Source organism: Coenobita brevimanus, chromosome 45 (assembly GCF_032717465.1).
Source record: "Coenobita brevimanus isolate Jiangsu-jjx chromosome 45, ASM3271746v2, whole genome shotgun sequence".
In the NCBI taxonomy this organism is placed as follows: domain Eukaryota; kingdom Metazoa; phylum Arthropoda; class Malacostraca; order Decapoda; family Coenobitidae; genus Coenobita; species Coenobita brevimanus.
The window spans coordinates 14,162,474-14,172,358 of record NC_136998.1 but is presented as its reverse complement, the minus strand read 5'-3'; positions in this window follow the sequence as shown (position 1 = coordinate 14,172,358).

Genomic DNA, 9,885 nt, shown 5'->3' with positions numbered 1-9,885 from the left:
ATCTATCTATTGCCAGACGCCTCAATCCCGTTTGGGGTGGCCACAAACAAATCGCCTCCAAGTCGCCCTGTCCCCTACCATTTCACTGCCCTGCTCCCAACTCACACTCCCCTCTCTCATATACCTCTCCACCCCATCCCTCCATCTCATCCTCGGCCTCCCCCTCCCTCTTCCCCCCTCCACCTCACTCACATACACTCTCTTCGTCAGTCTTTCACCCTCCATCCTCTCCACATGGCCAAACCACCTCAGTGTGTTCCTCACAACGCTTCCTATCGCATCCACATCAACACCACAACGCTTCTTTATATCCTCATTCGTCAGCCTGTCTCTCCATGTGACTCCACAGGCTCCTCTTAAATAATTCATTTCCACTGCTCTCACTCTTGACTTGTGTCCTTCGAACAACGTCTAAGCTTCACTTCCGTACGTTAGAGTTGGTATCACAATACTGTCATGTAGTAACTTTTTCACTTCCATGCTCACTTCCCTGTTTCTTACCACTGCTTTCAAAGAACCAGCAACCTTTCTTCCCTGCTGTACCCTTTCAAGCACTTCACCCTCCAAACCTCCATCCTTACTCATCACACTACCCAAGTACTTAAACGTACTCACATTTTCCAATTCCTCACCATCCAACCTCGCTGTACATTCACTGACTTCACCTCTCTCAAAGACCATCACTTTACTCTTCCCTACATTCACCTTTAGATTCCGTTTCTTACACACTCTCTCAAACTCATCCACCAACCCTTGCAGCTCACCTTCGTCTTCACTCAACAACACAGTATCATCTGCAAACAACAGTACAGGGAGTTTCCAAACACTATCCTCTCTCACCAGGGCCACTCCAACATCCACTACCCTACCTTGTACCTCTTTTATTACCCCATCCATGTACAGATTGAACAACCACGGAAACATGACACATCCCTGTTTCAAACCACCTTTCAAAGAGAAAAATTCACTTAGTTCACCATCCACATGCACTGCAGCCTTTGCACCATCGTACATACTCTTCACAGCATTCAACAACTTCCCATCTACTCCATATATTCTTAACACTTTCCACAATCCTTGTCTATCCACCCTGTCATATGCTTTCTCCAAATCCATGAAAGCCGCATACAACTTCTTTCCCTTCTCTAGAAATTTTTCCACTAAAGATCTAAGAATGAATATCCGATCTACACAACCTCTTCCCTTTCTAAAGCCTCCCTGTTCTTCTCCATGCTGTCATTATAAACACATGCCTATGTAGCATATCAAAAGAATAAAAGTATTAGAATACTAAGGAATAACCACAATCATACTTGTAAAGACAAATACATAATCCATCAAATCTACGCCTTACAGAGTTAGGTTACGCTACACTTTCTTAAACAAGTTTTATTAATTTTTTTGAGGGGGACGGAATCATTCTATGACTCCGACGAATCCCTCTTCACGGCTGGCCCACAGTCGAGACCCTTGGTTACGTGTGATTGTGTTATTTTCTGAGAATACTGGAATACTGCATTGAATTCCCCTCATTTCTGTGTTTCCCACTTCCCTGCCTTCAGCTCTCTCTCTCTCTCTCTCTCTCTCTCTCTCTCTCTCTCTCTCTCCCCATTCAGTCCCAAGATGTAAGAGCAGCTTTCCCAAGAGACCTCATTTCCCGTTTGAGCTTCTTATTTGGCCATGGCAGAAGCGACTTAGTTCCTCCTTGCTTTGGTGGCTTCCAATTTGTGCCTCTTCTTTTTGCCTGTCTTATGTTGTTTTACTAATTAGGAGTATTTTCCTGGACCTGTCCCTGTTCTTGTACCTGTTCCATGCCTTATATCTGTCTGACCTACAGGGTTCCTGTTTCCCTATCTAACCATGTCCTTGTCGCTCTCTCTCTCTCTCTCTCTCTCTCCATATTCTAGTCCCTGTTCCTTTCTGTGTCCATGTCTCTTTCACTGTTCCTGTCTCAGCCTATCCTTATCTAGACCAACATCATGAGTGCATAATTACTGTCTGGTCACTTCTACGGCATAGCATAGGGAATGGGTACTGGGCTGTGGGTCCTGTTCCTGTGTACATACAGTGGTAATCAGAATTATATAAAAAAAAAAAAAAAGTCAAATAACTGTGTGGCTTAAACTCAGCAGCAATGACAGATCCCGACATGCTCTTCACTCCCTATTGACTGCCAAAACGGAGGGCCACGTCTAGTAAGGTCATTAACAAAACCTGTGTGTATGAGACGAATTTTATACCCGGCGTCGCTGGACCGGATGCCTGCACTAATATTTGGATGAGCTTGTGACTGTGGCTTCAGACTCCCATTATTCTGCAATGCAGCATCATAATATGCCCTTTTATTAGATTTGTATGAATTTTAGAATTTTTTAAATACAATCTCTTTAGCACTATATTTTTATAGTATATAATTTTCTCTTGCCTTTATGTTAATTGCATTTTCCAATATATTATCATCGATTATGTTAGTATGACAAAACCCAATATCAACGTGCAATATACACAAAGCCCTTGACAAGGGTGAAGTGGTGTGGAGCGTCCTTGCCTCCGGTACTCATTCCGTGCCGGTGTCTTTCTGTACACTGCATCATCCATAGGTAATCAAGGCAGTCAGTCAAAGAAGAAAGTAAAATAAAAACGGAAAAAATAAAATCTATAAGTACATGGCATTTTCACACTGAACAATATTCCAACAATCTTCATTCAAAAGGAAACTGTGTTTTGGTTCACTTAAACATAGACCATTGTACCATAAATGTTTAATTTTGTCTAGTAGGTAATTGCAAACAACTCGGAGAGCGCTGCTGCTGTTGACCTTGTAATAGCTGATATGGCTTGGATCATCATCAGGAAAGTATAAGATGTTTTCGAACGCGATGCTGAATGGGAAAAAAGGTTTTAAAAGAGTATCATTATTATCAAATGCAAACAAGCAAATGCATGTGTAATGATTCATTATCCTTATTGTTTACAAATCATATTTTAGTAATGTGCTAAACGAAACCCTTACTTCCTTTGTCTGTTCAGTTTCATTGTGTAGGGACCTTTTTCAGCCCTGAGTATTGTACAGTCTAATGTATGGGAGGGCTTACCACAAACTGCACTTCTAAATACAATGGGGTAAAAAGTTTTTCGTATCAACGATCCGTCTGTTACTGACACCCATCACCTTCTCTGTCTTCTCTGCAATGGTGCCTCTCTCTCTCTCTCTCTCTCTCTCTGGCCACCCCTCTTCTGGACACCATGCTGAAATCCCTCACCCATTACGGCGGGCAGTCAGCACCCATCTGGCTACGCACAGTATATTTACCGGTACCTATTTTCTGTCCCTCTGATGCAGTGGTTTATTAGTGCTTTCAGTATTTCATTTATGCATCTGGTCTTCTCTGTAAATGCCATTTTAAATATATATCCACATCTGATGACATCCGGTCTTACAAATGCACTGTGTCCAGACATCACGAAAAGAGAGAATTATGATTTGATCCATATAGTTGCTGTACTTTGAAAGGGGAAAATTTTGCGGTCCATGAACCATCAGTTCGTTCTTTACACACACACACACACACACACACACACACACACACACACACACACACACACACACACACACACACACACACACACACACACACACACACACACACACACACACACACACACACACACACACACACACACACACACAGACGCACGCGCGCGCGTTTACATCTATCTACCTATCTATCCATTTATCTATCAGTATGTTTGTATGTATGTATCTGTATGTATCTGTCTATCTATCTATCTATCTATATGTGTGTGTGTCCCGAGAGAGAGAGAGAGAGAGAGAGAGAGAGAGAGAGAGAGAGAGAGAGAGAGAGAGAGAGAGAGAGAGAATATTTATTTATGAAACTCGAATTTGTCACGAGTTAGCATCCTCAGTATGGTTATGTGTTCCGTAATTCATCTGGCTTACATCACTAAAATTTAGTTCGCTCAAAACGTGCTTTTCTTATTGCACAGATTAATTAAGAACCTTTAGTAATGCCTTAGTATGATTGTTTTCTCTTATATCAGTATTAGTAACGGCAGACAACATTATTTACCTCATGAAAACCACTCTTAATGAAGAGGTTAACATTATCAAAAAATTACGCGAATTTATGCTTATCCAATTTTGCAAGTCTAGATATATGATGTTTGACCTGGCGTACAGGTATAGCGATCTCTTCCCACATCATTTGTGGTGTAATTATCTCGTAATTTCTACTTAGTATAAGGGGAAGCGGAGGGAACAGACAGGGAATTATGTTCCCTTCAACCATAATTGCCCTTTATGACCTGGGGAGCATTATAGAAAAATGGTCACACGCCTGCCTGGGGTCTGGTGGCAGTCAGGATTTAAAAAGAAAAGAAAAAAAAAGAAAAGAAACGAAAAAGACATTGTAATCAATGGGTGAACCACTTTAACTCATTAGTGAATTTGTTAATCATGCCCAACTACATTAGTTACATTTTTCTTATAATGTTTTTGTTGTTGTTTTGCACCGAAAAACCATTACGGTGTGAAGAGGTTTATGAAAGGTTTATCATCTTAGCCTTGCAGGTCAAAAAGTATCTTGTAAACTAAACTGAATGTGGGGATGACATAATAAGCCTCTTCGTAATAAGCCTGCTGTATGATTAGTAGTGCCAATGCAGTTAAGATTGTTTCAGAATATTCTTCAAGGATGAAAATGTCGGGGGAGGGGGTAAGAAATGGGTAGGAGGAGCTGGAGAGGTAGGGTGGGGAGGAGAAAGGCGAGAAAAGTTTACCTATGAAATGAACAGGCTACTGGATAACCTTCAGTGCAGTGAAGGTATGCTGCAACGTTTTCTCCAACAAAAACAGGATAAGCTTGCAGTGCTGGTAGATGATTGTTGATGTGGGCAAAAATACACAAGAAAAAGTATCAGTATTCCTCTGCACACCCTCTAGGCTACTGGCCGGCACTATGGAGCTCCAAGTTTAAGGGCGTTGGCACACTGAGGTTGAAATCGTGCATACTTTGATGTAAAGTGCCCAATCGTGTAGGCCAAAATAATAGCTGGAATAGGACATCCATTTTCACTTCGCAACGTTCGGGGCACAATGCTTGCTTCCGTCACTGCATGTTGTCTGGCACTGAAAATGAATGCTCAAAACGTGACCTAATGGAAACAATTTGTACCAAAATATGTCAATTTCCAAGTCCAGAGTGACTGGCCCAGTAGTAACTAACCCTTAACAGTTCGTGAAATTGTTCTCCCCTTTCATTCCAGCTACAACTAAATTATTTTTATTCAACTTAAGACTGACCGCCAATAATGATGCACTGATGAAGGTTATATCGAACTCCTGCAGCTAGAAGAGTCCCCATATCCGCATAAAACTATTGACGGTAGCAGTAACAGAATTAAAGCAAAAAAAAAAAAAAAAATCTCGAAGTGGGCCAATCATACCCGGCTTAGTGTGAGCAGTGACATGCTGTGGAAACACTGCCTTATTAGGCACTCATGTTGTTTTTATGTACTCTGTGTTAGTAATGTAAAAACATAAGTAACATTCAAGAAAATATTAATGAGTAATAGACATACAAGTGGTGGAAGAAGAGATATTCAGGGAATTTCGCAACCCATTTTTTTGTAAGGAATGAGTTTTAGTTATTGATTTATTGAGTTACGCATTTACGAAATTTAGTTTCCATTTTTTTTTCGTTTGAATTAATCTTATAAAACATCTTCGAAGCCAAACCTCTTTGTTAATTCCAGATAAACCATTTCCAGTTTTGTTAAAAATCTGACTTTCTGTGACACTGCACAGTACATCATTTTTGTGCTCATATACAGTAGTCAATTTTTTAAGCATCAGGAGGATTCACTACATTATATAAACGAACATCCACTATAAGAAATGGTATACACTGTTCTGTTTTCAATGGTGTTTTTATCTTTATTTTTATCCTCATCTGGATTGTCACGCTGCCATAATACATTTAGTGTAGTCAACCACATCGCTTATCTGCTCGCCTGTTGATGTCGGGATGTTTTGTTCCTCTGTTGTGTCTGGAGAATCTTTACATGCCTGTGGACCTCACGGACTCTGGGCCCATTAAATACCTCTTTTTTTTTTCCGTTTTTGTTATCATTATCTTTGTTTCATATGACCATCTCCTTCCATACCTTCCCTAATAACCCCAACGAAGAACACAGCTGCAAACTTGTTGATAGTATACTTGTATCTTCCTTAAGAAATTCATTTCTGCAAACTCTGGATGCTCTATTAAAAATGTAGTTACTAACGTCGACACTGTTACCTCGAGCTGTGTGTCAAGAGGAAATGAATGACGTTGTCCTTACCGATGGATTACCATTCATTGCTGTTCACTTCCTTCCACAGTTTACTCTGTACATCAGCACCTGTGTTGTGTATCCTCTTGTAAAATGTCCTCCACAAAACTACATCTTTCAATATTTCTGCCAATAATTATCTTGTAACAGTCCAGCTCCATGATTTCCATGTACAGATACACCGGGACAGCACTGAGGGGAGAACCGAAAAGTTACTAGTGAGGATGAGATTCATCACTCAGTTTTCTCAAGTGTGGCAGGAGGCATAATTATAAGTAACACTGGATCTCAAGGGATGTCCTTGAACATTCACCTTTCCTGAGGAAAAATGTCATTTCCAGAACGTCAGATGGGCCATGCTGGTGTTTTGTTCTGGAATATCACCTACAGTGTGATGGTAACCGGCAGCCATGCACCTCAATTTTGTTCTAGGGAATCAGAAGAAGATAGCTACATCAATACAGTAAGAGGTACTAGAGGCAACGTGGCTCACAAGTAGAGGTTGGTGCTAATTGAGAACTAATTTTAAAATGACTGAACCCTTCATATGATAATTAAATAGTGTAGTATTCTCTATACATTGTTTCGTGCCACTTACTGGTTGTTAACCTTGATTTATGTATAATATGATGAGAATTTTTGCTTCACCACCATTCAAAAGTTCAGCCAATCACGTTCCACTTTACACAGGCTCTAGGTTCTGAGCGATTCATTCATAAAGATACGTGGACTTACAACGGGGAACTGCCAGTGTCTCCATATACCCCAATACTTCTTCGCACTTTCTACTTGCTCAAGTGTATATATATATATATATATATATATATATATATATATATATATATATATATATATATATATATATATATATATATCCATGAGCTATGGTCATTTTAAGTGTGATAAATTGTTAACTGAATTAATTTTAAAGCAGTATCCCCCAGACTAACACGTGATTGTTCCCTGTCATCTCCTGGTAGTGTAGTCACACCTGTGTGGGACACACCATGGCATTAATCCTCTAGGTCTTAAGCAGCAGTATTTATCCCCTCCTCCCTCCCCCCTCTCCCCTTCCCCCTTCCCCTCTTCCTCTCCCCCTTCCCCCTCCCTCCCACTCCCCTTTCCTCCCTTCCTAATCCCTTCTCCTTTGTCACATGCATTTTTAGATTCAGGTCATCCTTTGTTGTGTTCCACTCCCTGGTGCAGGTGACCATAAGTTTAGCTGCAGGTAAAAACTCAGGTCATCCATTGTTCTGTGTGCCGCTACCTGCTGCGGGTGTGCATAAAAGACCTCTACCCTTTACGTTTCAGTCTCACTCTGTCTAAAGATGTAATCTACAAAAATACTCACTGTCGCTCCTTTCATTTCTCCTGTGGTTAGTTTGCATATATATATATATATATATATATATATATATATATATATATATATATATATATATATATATATATATATATATATATATATATATATATATATATATATATATATATATATATATATATATATATATATATATATATATATATATATATATATATATATATATATATATATATATATATATATATATATATATATATATATATTATATATATATATATATATATATATATATATATATTATATATATATAAATATATATATATTATATATATATATATAAATATATATATATTATATATATATATATATATATATATATATATATATATACATATATATATATATCATCATCATCAGCCATTGCGGTCCACTGCAGGACTGGCCTCTCCCTACCGAAGCAGGAACGATAACAGTCAATATATCTCTACCTAGTGGCTTAGGCTGTCTGATAGAGACTGTTTGTAGGATGAGAAGTGCTTATGATTATGACTGTTGTGTTGTAGTGGCTTTGGATGTGTGTGTAGTCTGTGAACTAAGCGTAATCGACAAGCCTTAAGCCGATTGGGTGCAAGCATACTAGCCCTCTCAGTGTCAGTCACGTGATTCGCGTTTCATGTGGATTGCTTTAAAGATAATCAGTCACTCGAATCGTGTTTCTAAGCACAAAAAAATTAGCAAAAAATTAAGTTTCTGGCGAAATCGCGTCAATTTTTTTGACGCATTGTAGTGAATACAGCATTTTCAAATGGTAAGGCATTGGCAACACTGAGCTGCCTCACAGGGCCCAGCACATAGTGATAAACCTCAGTCTCTTCCGAGCAGCCAGGTGGTGGGGTTACGTTGTGTCTACTGTCCCTTTAAAGTCCTAATTCTCCCCCTCCTGCCTGAGCCAAAGCCCCTATGGACTCAGTGTGATAATGCAATGTTTGTGAGCATATTTGTATGTGATATTATCGATGGAACATAGATATATGTCATGAAAAGGAATTGTGTCCGTTATCAAGCATTAGGCTTAGAGCCAATATGCGTGTTCACTGTTGCGGGGTTTCGCCTCTCACTCTCCCTAAAGGCCCTATGGCGTGATTACCAATACGTATATAATGTAGCTAATGCCTAAAGTGTATTTTGTGTGAAAGATATTGTGGCTGGCTTGGTGAAATTATGGAACCATAGTGTGGAATGGGGCAGGCATCACGTACAGTTTTTATAGTCGGGAAGGAAGAATTAGAGGTGTTTAGGGATGGAATTATTGTGATTCTGAGAGTGAAAATGCACATGGAATTGTGTGAAATATACGTCAAACATGCTGCGGGTGTTTGTGATGGAGTGTGGTGTATGCCAATACAATAGAGTGGCAGCGAGTGTTCACAGAGAAATATTTCATGCATTCACTGACTTAGCTAAAACAAAGCACAAGTGTCAGAGACAAGAAATATGCCACAGCCACATATACATACATATGTCATACAGCGAATGTTCGTGGAGAAATCTATTGTGTGCATCGCATGTGTTTTAGGCAAATGTATCGCGAGGAGAGAAGAAAATATGCCACAGCCACTCACACACACACACACACACACACACACACGCACAAACACTCACCCACACCTACACCAACCCACACACACACACTCTCCCACACACGCACATGCTCACCCACACATGCTCATGCTAAACCCACACACGCTCACGCTCACCCACACATGCTCACACTCACACACTACATAACTCCTCATCTTCAAGCTACTGCCAGCATCTCAACACCTCTGGAGGAGGTGAGTTATCCGTATTTTGTTGATCTGTACATTGACCTATTTCTATAGTTCAATATTTTTTACACAAATAAGTAATGTTTTTTACATACACACATATGAGATGGAAGAAAGTTCAGCTTCACTATCAGAACCTAGCAAAAAGACTAGTGGTCATGTCGAGTTTCTGACAACACTATCAAAAACCTTATGATATTTTACGTGTATACTTTGAGTAAAAAAAGAAAATAATAAAACATAACGAGCGAAAATATGTAGCCGTGGGTGAGGCAGAGAAAGAATGTTTTTTATATCGCGTGCGGATGAGGAAGAGTATTCTACGTTTGTCATCCAATTACTCCAAAGCTATTGGACGTATCGATTTCCTGTAAG